The 12,692-nt window shown below is 39.0% G+C and overlaps 1 protein-coding gene across 1 annotated transcript in view; it reads left to right on the top strand.

Annotated features, from left to right (window-relative positions):
• LOC148860939 (Flavin containing amine oxidoreductase family) overlaps positions 1-12,692 on the top strand; it is a 31,716-nt gene that overhangs the window by 17,117 nt on the left and 1,907 nt on the right. The window lies entirely within an intron of this gene.

Genomic DNA, 12,692 nt, shown 5'->3' on the forward strand with positions numbered 1-12,692 from the left:
TAAAAGTTTAGTGGGAAATACAACTCACATGATTCTCAGCACATTGTGAGGTAGAAATGCAAATTTCTATCTGAAAAAAATCATATTGATGTTTTTTCTTCAAGGAAAATCTAGGTGATCCTTAATTTCACAGTTCATCAAAAAAAAAAAAAAAAAAAAACAAAAAAACAAAATTCTAGGTGATCCTTGAAGTTAGGAATTGAGAACTTTTCTGCAATGCTATGCCTGTCAAAGGACTCTAGGCCAACCATTTGGTTGGTCTTCTCTAGTAGACCTTTAATGTGAATCCCAACCCAGGTGCATATTTGTAGTGCTCATTTTCTTTTTATTTGAGAAAAAAAAATTCATTAAGCCAAAAAGGAAGGGGAGTGTACATGAGATGATGTACAAAAGGGCTCAAAACAACCAAAAAGAAAAGAGCCCTTTCAAAAACAAGGAAGACCATTAGCACTATACAAACTAACCCTTCCCAGCTCAGATTTAGCTAAAGTGTCAGCTGACTGATTGAGCTCTCTCAAAATCCATCTGAATCTGCAAGTAATAGAAGCTAAAATGTATGAAATTTCGTGCACAAAGTGAGCCAGCATCCAAGGCTCAGTCCCCTTCGAGTTTATCCAGCTGAATCATCTTTTACTAGGAAGGAATAACTAATTGAAGACCTTCCAGGAAAGCTTTAACCTCAGATTCTGAGGCATCGGCTACTTTAATTGGGCACTGAAGACTAAACACCCATTGTAGGCTACTCTTAGGGCTCAAAATGACTCCCCCTATTCCTGATGCCATCTGGCTGTCTTGATCTTTCCTTAGACTACCATCAAATCACAGAACAGAGTTATTAGGAGATCTTGGAGAGAGGGGAATACTGATATGAGGAACAGATGGGGATGAATGCAGTGTTTCCACCAGATTCCTGTCTAGATCACCAAGGCTAATACCTGTGAGGTGAAGGCTTTGTGAGCAGATCTGTTCACGGGCAGGGCTCAGGTTGAGCTTTTGCCAAAATTTGAATGGGCCCAGCCCAAAGCCTGAGCCAGAAACAGTGTAAAATGTCATGGGCTGAGCCCAAAGCCCAGTCTGTGAACAGGTCTACTTGTGAGCAAGCATCAAGGAGTTAACCGAAGCTTAAATGCGCCTTTGTAGTGCTCATTTTGGAGGTTTCACGTGAGTCGTGGTTTCTTTTGGCTTTGCAAGGTGGGCCCACCCAAAAAGACTAAGAAATGTCTGGTGAAAAATCTGGAGAGCCCAAACTTGCTATCATTCAGCTTCATACATGGCTTTCCATTGGAGCTTCTTTTAGTGGCTTCTTCAAAGCAGCTAAGCTGAAGCAACTCAACCAAAGGTTAAGCCCTGCCAAATGTGGCTGTAGTCTATAAACTTATCATACAGGGCGCAATGCTATAGGCTATGGCCTTCCAACCCTCCTTGGAAAAAGTAGGAAAAAAGAAGACTGAAGGTTATTATCACTTGAGTTCATCAATGGCATCTCTAATGGATTTGTTGAGTAGTGGGTCCCTTCCCCCAAAAGGGATTGAATGAAGGGATTTTTTTGTCAATTGTTGTCCTGACTGGTTGGTTGATCATCTATGGTGGACTCTACTAGTTCTTATTCTAATAGGTCGGTGTAATTGGATGTGTTGTGGTGTAGTTGGTTTTTTGTCTGTATTGTCTCATACTCATTGTATTCCTGTTCTTTCCCTCATTGTTCTTGTTGGTTTAATGAAGGTTATTTATTACCAAAAAAATTGTTTTGGTAAATGTTTGACACTTTTGAATGCTTTTAGTGGCTGCGACATATATTTTTCTTTGAGGCTACATTTGTTTGTGGTGTAAACTCTGGACCAGTGTAATATTGCACTCTGATCCGGTTTTGTAGGAGTTTGGTAGAGGTGTTAATATACCTCATAAATCGGTATAAAACTCCATTCATGTCAGTTTTTCCCTCGAAAATCAGTGGGAAGTTTATCTTCAAAAAATCTATACTACTTTAAAAAGCACCAGTGGCCTCAAGAATATTTTTGGAATTTTGTTGTTGAAGATTAATTAGTTTTATGATGTTTTTCTGAGTAGATGTTTTATGTTAGTTTTAGATAGTTGTTATATATGCTGTTTTATGTTTTGCCGCCCTACAAGGGCATAGTTGTCTTTGTATTGTTCTATTATTTTAGTATAAATAATAAGTGAAGGAGGTGGCCAGATTATTGCTGTCTTTTCTTTTCAACTTCTCTTCTTCTCTTCTTTTCCTTCTCTCCTCCTCTCTCCAAGAAATTACTTTCTTTCATATTTTTTTTTAATTCAGCAGATTCCTACTTGGTATCAGAGCATTGGCTAGGGTTTCTTGAATCATTCTCATGCAGCCCTAGATCAGCCGACTGCATGAAGTAGTAAAGGGTTGATCGATCTACTATAGATTGCCCAGTTCTTGGTGTTTTTGGTGGGATCTAGACATCAGGAAGGTGATCTACTGTTCGACATCAAAATCAGGAAGAATTAGAGTACGGGGAAGAGTCCCAGAAAAGTTGGACTCTTTGTTTTTTATTTGATCTTGGGCGCCCAAGTATTGCTAGTTTTCTTTTGATTTTCTGAAGATGGCAGTTTGGTTTCTAAAATTTTCTAGGCCTCCCGGAGTGATCGATTCACTTCTCTCTGTTGGGAGGCGTGGGAAGGAGAGAGATTTCCCTCCAGCTAGGGTTTTCTTCTTCCGGAAGGGTTGGTTTCTGTGTGTGTTGTATTAAATTATTTTTTGATGGTCTCCAATCTATTTTTTCTTACAATTGAACTCTTTGAAGTAAAATGGAGAGTTGGAATACCGAGATGAAATCTACCGGTACTGTGGGACTGGGTGTTGGAGGTAGTAGTGATATTTTTGGGTCTGGGATCATAACTACAGTAAAACTTGATGGTACAAATTATTTGGAGTGAGCACAATCAACTAAAATGGCTATTGGTGCCCGTGGAAAATTAGGGTATCTCACTGGGGAGAAGAAACCTGATACTGACTCTTCCCAATGGGTGCAAGAGAATTACATGGTAATGTCCTGGCTGTGTAATTCTATGTTACCTCATATTGCAAAAAAATTCCTATGGGCTAATACTGCTAAGGAGATTTGGGATGGAGTGACTGAAACCTACTCTCATAAGCAAAATGAAGCCAGAGCCTATCAATTAAGAAATCATGTGATAAGTATGAAACAGGGAGAAAAACCTCTTGCTGTGTATTTCTCCATGCTGAAAACCCTATGGTAGGAAATAGATCACTTAGAAACTATGGTATGGGAAAGTGTAAATGATGCGGCAACTTATCACAAATTGGTAGAGAGGAATAGGGTTTTTGAGTTCTTGGTAGGGCTGAACCCTGAATTTGACATTGCTAGGCAACATATTCTTTCTAGGGAGGGTGTGACACTCTCTCAGTCCTATGCCTTTGTCTCCGGAGAGGAGAGTAGGAGGAATGTAATGCTGAGACAGCCTGGGATTGACCAGTCGGCTATGGTTGATACAACAAAACCTAAGCCGAATGGAGACAGGGGGAGTAGTGAGACTAGAAGGGAAGATAAGAAAGACTTGGTGTGTGATTATTGCAAGAAGCCTAAGCATACCAAGGACACTTGTTGGAATCTTCATCCAAATCTTATGCCTGCTCGGATAAGAAACAAGAAGGGAAATGCAAATGTAGCCACTACAGGAGACTCTTCAGCCCCTCTCTCACAAACTGATTGGGAATCCATTGCAGTAGCAACAATGAGAACAGAATTGGAGAGATTTGGACAGCTTATGAGTAAGAAAGATTCACCCAGCTCTAGCCTTTCCAAATGAACAGCAGAATGTAGGAGCCAACTACACCACTTCCTTTGCACATACAGTTAGTTCATATGCAACTGCAAATCTTGCATCCACTTCAGGTAATGAGGGACCTCCCTGGATTATAGACTTAAGAGCATCTGAGCATATGACTAATGCCCCTACCATTTTCAGTTCCTATCAGTTGTGCTCTGATAGAGTCTCTACAGCTGATGGTTCACATATGCCCATTGTTGGGAAGGGGACAGTTAGAGTGACCGATGATGTAACTATGTCTTTTGTTTTACATGTCCTTAGACTTCATGCCAACCTACTGTCTGTTAGTTCTTTGACAAAAAAATTGAATTGTTCTACGACCTTTCTTCCTGGTAATTGTGTTTTGCTAGAGTGAATGGAGTCTACCTTCTAGATGAAATTCCGAGACATCAGGGCCATCATGTTAGCAGCAGCAATAGTAGTGGGTCAGAGTCAGTGAACCAGATTATGCTTTGGCACAATCGCTTGGGACATCTTTCTTTTAGTTCTTTGAAATGTCTTTTCCCAAAGCTGTTTGAGTCTGTTCAATTATCTACTTTGGAGTGTGAGAGTTGTCAGTTAGGAAAGTATTGTAGGCAGTCTTTTAAACCAAGTAATAAAAGAAGTACTGCTTTTAATATTGTTCACACTAATGTATGGGGGCCATATCAAATCCCTTCCATGGGAGGATTCCATTACTTTCTCTTATTTGTGGATGATTATACACGACATTCTTGGATATATTTGATGAGATCATGTGATGAGGTTCCTAACTTAGTACGACAATTCCACCTAATGGTTCTCACACAATTTGGAGTGAGAACTAAGGCTTTTAGATCAGATAATGCCAGTGAGTACTTTGAGAAGGACTTAACCATGTATCTCTTAGAACATGATGTAGTTCATCAGAGGAGTTTTGCATATACATCGCAACAGAATGGAGTTGCTGAGAGGAAAAACATACACATTGTGGAGGTGGCAAGGAGTCTTATGGTGTGTGCTTCAGTTCCTATGCAGTTCTGGGGAGATGCAGTTCTTACAGCCATAAATGTGATTAACCGTGTTCCTTCACGGACTTTGGGGTTTAAGGTGCCTTTAGCCTTCTTTTTCCAGATGGAGAGTTATTTCATATACCTCTGAGAGTTTTTGGTTGTGTTTCTTTTGTTCACATTCTTGGCCCTCATCGCAAGAAATTGGATCCTAAGGCCATGAAATGTGTTTTTCTTGGGTATGCTCAGAACCAAATGGGGTATTGCTGTTATGACCCAGCGTCGAGGAGCAGATTTGTCACTATGGATGTTACCTTTTTTGAATCCACATTCTTCTTCTCGAGTGGTTCTCCTCAGGGGGAGAGTTTTGGGGAGAACTCACAATCTGTTCCTCTTCCTGTTTCTGTGGTGCCTCCATCTATTTAGCCAGCATTAGGGCTGTTCATAGGAATGCCCAACCCGACCAAACCGACCAACCCGAACCGACCCAACCTGAGTCGGCCGGGTTTTCATCAGTACCAGTCGGTTTCGGGTTGGGCAAATATGTAAACCGATATATCGGGCCGGTTTCGGTCTTCTTGTGTGAAAACCGAAACCAACCCGACCCGAACCGAACTAGTCTTCTACTAGTTCGGTAGTTCCTAGTTTGAGTGATTTCCTACTTAACTATTACTAGTCTTCTACTAGAACTAGAAGGCCCATTAGGCAATTACAATTAGAATAGGCAATCTATCCTAGTTTCTAACTTTCTATAATCTTTTACACCAAATAGGCAACCCATTAGGCAATTACAATTAGAATTCAATTAGGTGTCCTTTTGTACAGAAGCAAAACCGAAACCGACCGAAACCGACCCAATCCAACTCAAATCGACCAAGTCGGTTTGGCCTATTAGTGGGTCGGTTTCGGTTTCCACCTCAAGTAACCCAACCAGGTCGGGTCGATTGGGAAAACCCCAATAAACCGACCCAACCCGACTCGTGAACACCCCTAGCCAGCATCTACATCAGTTCAGTCACCACCTGCACCATCAGTTTAGCCAGCACCTGCACCTCCGGTTTCATTACCTGAGCCACTATGGGTAGACTCATAGCAATATCAGTGTCGGCAGATGATGGTTGACTCCACACATTCTCGACCCACACCACTCTCTGTCAGTCCTTCTGAAACTCCAGATTCGACAGATACAGTTCCAGGTATTCCTCTTGAGCCTGAGCCTGTTATGTTTTCTGATGATAATGTTTCTGTCCCTAACACCATTGTTGCAGCTGATCCCACTGACCTTGATCTTCCCATTGCACTTCGTAAGGGGAAGACAAAGTGTACAGCCCACTGCATTTCACACCATCTTTCCTACAGTTCCTTATCACCCTCTTACCGTGCTTTTCTTTCTTCCTTGGATTCTGTGTCTATGCCCAGGAATGTTATTGAGGCTCTCTCCAAACTTGAGTGTAAAACAGCCATGCAAGATGAGATGGATGCTTTGGTCAAAAACCAAACTTGGGAAATAGTTGATCTCCCCCCAGACAAGGAGACAATCGGATGTTGATGGTATTCATAGTGAAGTATAAGGCCGATGGCAAGATAGAGAGGTACAAGGCACAAGGCAAGGTTGGTAGCAAAAGGGTATACTCAGACCTATGGTGTTGATTATCTGGAAACCTTTTCACCAGTAGCTAAGATGAGTTCAGTTTGTATCATTTTATCTCTAGCAGCCACCTATTCATGGCCCTTGTTCCAGCTTGATGTCAAAAATGCTTTCCTCAATGGTGACTTACAAGAGGAGGTATATATGGACATTCCAGCAGGCTTTTATGAAAATGTTGGTAAAGGAAAGGTGTGCAGACTAAGAAAATCTTTGTATGGACTGAAATAGTCACCTAGGGCTTGGTTTGACAGGTTCAAAGTGGCACTCGTCCGTTTTGGATACACACAGACACAATCTGATCACACCCTCTTTGTGAAGAGGAGAGATGCTTTGGTGTCAATTCTGATTGTGTATGTGGATGATATAGTGGTAACAGTAAATGATCTGGAGGAGATTGATGATCTCAAAAATCATTGCAGCAAGAATTTGAGATCAAAGATCTTGGTGAGCTCAAATACTTCTTAGGGATTGAAGTTGCAAGATCCAAGCATGGGATCTTCATTTCACAGAGAAAGTATGTACTTGACCTACTGTGAGAGACTGGGAAGCTGGGGACCAAACCAGCAACCACTCCTATTGATCCAAATCACAGAATTAATGGTGTGGATGGTGAATTGGCAGAGGATCTAGGGAGATATTAAAGAATGGTGGGCCAACTACTGTATTTGTGTATGACACGACCAAATATTTCTTATACTGTCAGTGTTGTGAGTCAGTACATGCATGCACCTCGGGTTCAGCACTGGGAAACTATTGAGAGAATACTTGCATATCTGAAAAAGCACCTTGGCAGAGGCATTCTTTTCTCAAATAATGAGAATCTGAAGCTAGAATCCTATACAGATGCAGACTGGGCAAGATGCTTAGATGACAGGAGGTCTACATCAGGAGTGTGTACCTTTGTAGGTGGAAACTTGATCTCCTGGAAGAGTAAGAAGCAAGCGGTTATGGCAAGGTCAAGTGTAGAGGCTGAGTATAGACCCATGGCTCATGGTGTCTCAGAACTTCTTTGGGTTAGATCTCTTTTGAGTGAGATTAGGGTGAAAGTAGAGGAACCTATGATGTTATACTGTGACAACCAGGCTGCAATCAATATTGCCCACAATCCAATTCAGCATGATAGGACAAAACACATTGAAGTTGATAGACACTTTGAGGACCACAGTAGTTATGTGATTCCAAATTTTATTATGTTCTTTGAGTGTTATATATGCTGTTTTATGTTTTGCCGCCCTATAAGGTCAGATTATTGCTCTCTTTTCTTTTCAACTTCTCTTCTTCTCCTTCTTTCCTCCTCTCTTCAAGAAACTACTTTCTTTCATATTTTTTAATTCAGCAGATTCCTACTTTTCTAAGGACAAAATTTACCCCTCTATATTTAAATTTATTGATAAAAAATGAGGGCAAATAGGGTAATCGGTTCTTGATATTAAATGAGTTTAAAAGAGGTAATTTTAAGTTATTAACTTGCATTCATGTTCATTGAATCATATATTTAGGTCATTTTTGTTTTTTCTCATCATTAAGTTTTATTAATTAAATAGTTAATAAATTAATAATTCCAATAACGTAAAAACTTATAATTTTAAAGTCTACCCAACAAAAATAGTGTTTTCATCTAGGTGATGGTAAGAAATTAAATCATTTTGGGTCAAATGGGTCAATCCATGTTGTCACGATTAAATAATGAAATTCAAAAATAGATAAAATGAAAAAATAGAAATTAAAAAAATTGAAAACTTTTTAACATACATATTAAACAATAATAAGTATAATAAATGAGGAATGTTTCTATTAAATCCATAATATTAATTTTAATAGTATAAAAGTAAATATTTTGGAAAGTAATTTGAAAACAAAACCCTTTTCTTCCCTCCTAGTGGTGGGCAAGAAACTCGACCATTTGAGGGTCAAATGGATTAATAATAAATAATGCCATAATTAAATAATAAAAAATTAAAATAAATAACTATGAAATGTAAGAAGTATTTTTATTAATGATGAAAATGAAATGCTAAATTTAAAACCTACCTAGAAATGAAATGATGTCATAGTCAATAATAATTTTTTTAATAATAGAAAATACAAAGAATCACAAAAAAAAAAAAAGATAAAGAAAATTTTGGGCACATATCTAATGTTATATATTTATAAAAAATAAAATATTGGGTACACATCTAATATTGTGCATTCATTATATTGAACAAAAATAAGTTTTATACATAAGAAATAATTTTATCAATGATGGAAATGTAATACAAAATTTAATGTCAACCTAGAAATCAAACTATTTTTCTTTTTTAGATAGTTGGTTAGTGTATTGAGTCAAATGATACCACAAACAAACAAAAATTTAGTGCAATAAGTAAAAAATATTTTATATAATGTAAATGAAATATATAATCTAAAGGGAACGTTATAGTCAAAGTTATAGTCAAAGTTGGTTGTACATTTAATTTTAGGTTGTAGGTTTGTATAGAAACGAACAAAACTCTGACAACTGGCTCTACATTTCAAATTATAAAAAAAAACCTGCCATGTTATCGAAGGATTATATGGCTGTTGCCAACATGGGACTCTTAGTCCATGTTGGACACAACAAAAAGCCTATACCAAAAATAGGTTTTCAATCTCTCCCAATCCATCTATCTCTTGATCTTCCTCCCTTCTCACACTCTCACAGTCATCTCTTGATCTCTCGCTCCTATCTCTCCTACTCTTTCAGCTTTGGTATATAGCCAAATCAAAACCCCTCTCTCTCTCTCTCTATCGTTCTCCCTCAATCTCTCATTTTCTTCTTCCTTACTCTCCCTCTTGGTCAATATCACCTTCTCCCTCAATCTCTATCATTCTCCAATTGGTGTAAATTTCATAGACAAGAGTTTCTTGTGAATTTTTATCAAATTGGTGTAATGATTTTTGAACCATACCAAGTTGGTCTCATGTTCTTTTATGCAATCTGATTAACATATAAGTGTGTAAGAAAATAAAAAAAAAAGAACGAGAGAGGGAGCGAGAGAAAAACTGAGGGAAAATAATAGAAATTAAGGAAGGAGAGATTGACTGAGAAAGAGAACGATAAGTAGAGAGAGATATTGATATAGAGAATGTAAATATAGAAACCAAAAACCATTTTTATTTATTTTCAAATCACACAGTCATTGAGCAGATAAAGATGATTGTGTGTGTGTGTGTGTGAGAGAGAGAGAGAGAGAGAGAGAGAGAGACTAAAAACCCTTTTTTATTTTTTCAATCACCTAACATTAAAGGGCAATTTCGGTATAAGCTTTTTGTTGTGTCCAATATGGATTAAGAGTCCTATGTTGGCAACAACCGCATAAGCCTCCGATGACATGGCAAGGGTTTTTATAATTTGAAATGTAGAGCTGGTTGTCAGAGTTTTGTTGGTTTATGGACCAACTTGTAGCCTAATTTTAAATTTTTTTTGAGAAAGGGTAATGTAATTTTATTGATAGAAAATACTAGTACAAAGCCCCCCTCCCCCCCCCAACTAAACACCTTAGAAGGGAAAACAACCCAAACATAGCAAAATTACAGATGCCATAGGCTCCTAGAATTCGGCCTAGCCCCCAACTGAGCGGCCTGAATTCCCTTCGAAGCTGAGACCCAAGAAATCAGCTTTCCAAAAGAAATAGATATTAGGTCTTCTAGATCCTTATAGATATTCTGAAATAGTCTTTTGTTCCTTTCTGCCCAAATGGTACTGATAATTGCAGCGGAATGGACATCCACACTACTGAAGCAAGCTTTGACAATCCCTGTAATCCCCAGCTCCACATCATCTCCTTCACCGAAGCTGGCATTGACCAGGCAAGACCCACCGAACCAAGAAAGTGATTCCAAATTCTAGCAGATATTGAGCAGTGCAGAAACAGATGACTGCTATCTTCCACTCCTTGACCACATAACACACACATCTGGTCCTGAATATGAACCCCTCTCTTACATAGGTGGGCTTTAGTTAAACACCTGTCTAGAACTGCAGCCCACATTAGAGCATTGATTTTTGAGGGAGAGGTTGGATTCCAGATTCTGGAAGCAGACATATCTTCTGAAGTACTCATTGTCAAGTGAGTGGCAAATGACTTGACTGAGAAGAGGCCATCTGTACTCCAAGTCCAGGACCATCTGTCTTCTTTGAGCAGATTTAGGGGTTGAAGAGACAGCAGATCGAGTAGACCAGCCAGGACAAGAATTTCCCAATCCTGAAAATTCCTTTTGAAAGAAGGGCACCGGGCTACTGAGTTCCCCACCACCTCATAACATTCAGCAATAACTGCATCTTGATGGCTTGCTAACTAGAATAGATGTGGGAATAACTCTGAAAGAGGAGTGTTTTCACACCAGGGATCTTTCCAGAAGGACAGCCTGTCACCCTTCCCAAGGTTGGGGCTTAAACCTCTATTGAGAATGGGAAGAGTGTCCATTATTTTCCTCCATACCGAACAGCCTAAGGATGGGGGAGAAGAAGTGGTGATCCAATCTCCTCTATCTGTGTTGTATTTTGTTTCTATTAACTTCCTCCACCAGTGGTTTCTTTCCAACCCAAACCTCCGGATCCATTTCCCAAGAAGAGCTTTATTAAAGGTCCTCATTCACCTAATACCCAAACCTCCTTTACTTTTTGGAGAGCACACCTTCTCCCAACTCACCAAGTGGATTTTCTTCCTATCCTCCTCCCAACCTTTCCATAAAAAGTCCCTTTGCACCTCTCAATTCTTTGGGCCACTTTGCTTGGAATTGGGAATAAGCAGAGATAAAATGCTGGCAAGTTGGATAAGGAGCTTTTTAACAGGGTAATTTTGCCCCCCCAAGGACAAATATTTAGCCTTCCAAGTTGCCAATTTCTTTTCTAGCTGCTCTAAGACTGGTTCCCAGATCAATGCAGAAGTGCATTTTGCTCCTAGTGGGAGTCCCATATACTTTATTGGAAGGAACCCCACCTGACAAGCTAATCTCTCTGCCAAGACCTCTGCATTTTCCACTTTTCCCACTGGGATCAAACAGCTTTTACTCGAATTAACTTTCAGTCCTGTCACCACTTCCAACCAGCTTAGAATTCCCACTAATAGGTCTAAGTGTTCTTCATTGGCTTCCATAAAACATAAGGTGTCATCTGCAAATTGCAGTACCTGAACCTTCTCCCCTCCTGGCACCACCTCAAAGCCCTTCAATCACCCCTCCCCTGTTTTTTGAATGAAAATTGTAAGTATTTCCATCACACAAATGAACAAAAGAGGGGAGAGAAGGTCTCCTTGTCTGAGCCCCTAAGAATTTTTAAAAAATCCTATTGATTGGCCATTTAGGATGACTGAAAACTTAGGAGAGGTGACAAACTTTTATCCAGTTCCCCCAAGTCTGCCCAAAATTCATTTTATCCTACACGCAGTCCAAACATCTCCAATTGACATTGTCATAGGCCTTGTCGAGGTCAAGTTTGCAAAGCAAGCCTGGATTTCCCTCCCTTAACCTTGAATTAATTAATTCATTGGCTACCAAGACACTGTCCATCATTTGACAACCGGGGACAAACGCAAACTGATTTTGAGAGATCACACTTGGCAACACCTTTTTCAACCTCTTTGCCAAAACCTTGGCCAAAATCTTTTAGAAGCTGTTCAGGAGGCTAATAGGTCTGAAATCCTTCAAGTTTGTATCTCCTTCAATTTTCGGGATCAAAGAGATGAATGTGGCATTCAGGCTTCTTTCCAATGAGGCATTCCTATGGAAATCTTGGAAAACCTGCATCACATCTAATTTCACCACTTCCCAATAGCTTTTGTAAAATAAAGTCCGTCCGGACCCGGGGACTTCTCTGGATCTAGATTCTTTATCACCTACCAAACTTCCTCTTCCGAAAAAGGAGCTTCCAAGCATCTTTGTTGGTCCTCAAGAATTCTTTTGAAATTAACTCCCTCTGGCAGAGGTCTTTTTTTCCAATCTTCCTTAAAGAGCTTCGTGAAGTAATTTATAACCATTCTTTCCTTGTCTATCCAACTTTTCAAAGAAACCCATGATGTCATAATTGAATAATAAATATTTAAAAAAAAGATAGAACACCAAAAATGAAAATGTATAGAATTTTTTCGAAAACATTTGAGAACGTTTTTGGTATTATATATTCATCATATTAAATAAAAATAATTGTTAAAATAAAAGTTATTTTTATTTATGATAAAAATGCAATACAAAATTTTACAACAACAACAACAACAACAACA

The sequence above is a fragment of the Nelumbo lutea genome, chromosome 4 (assembly GCF_056320005.1).
Source record: "Nelumbo lutea isolate HS-2025 chromosome 4, American lotus-T2T, whole genome shotgun sequence".
Classification (NCBI taxonomy): Eukaryota; Viridiplantae; Streptophyta; class Magnoliopsida; order Proteales; family Nelumbonaceae; genus Nelumbo; species Nelumbo lutea.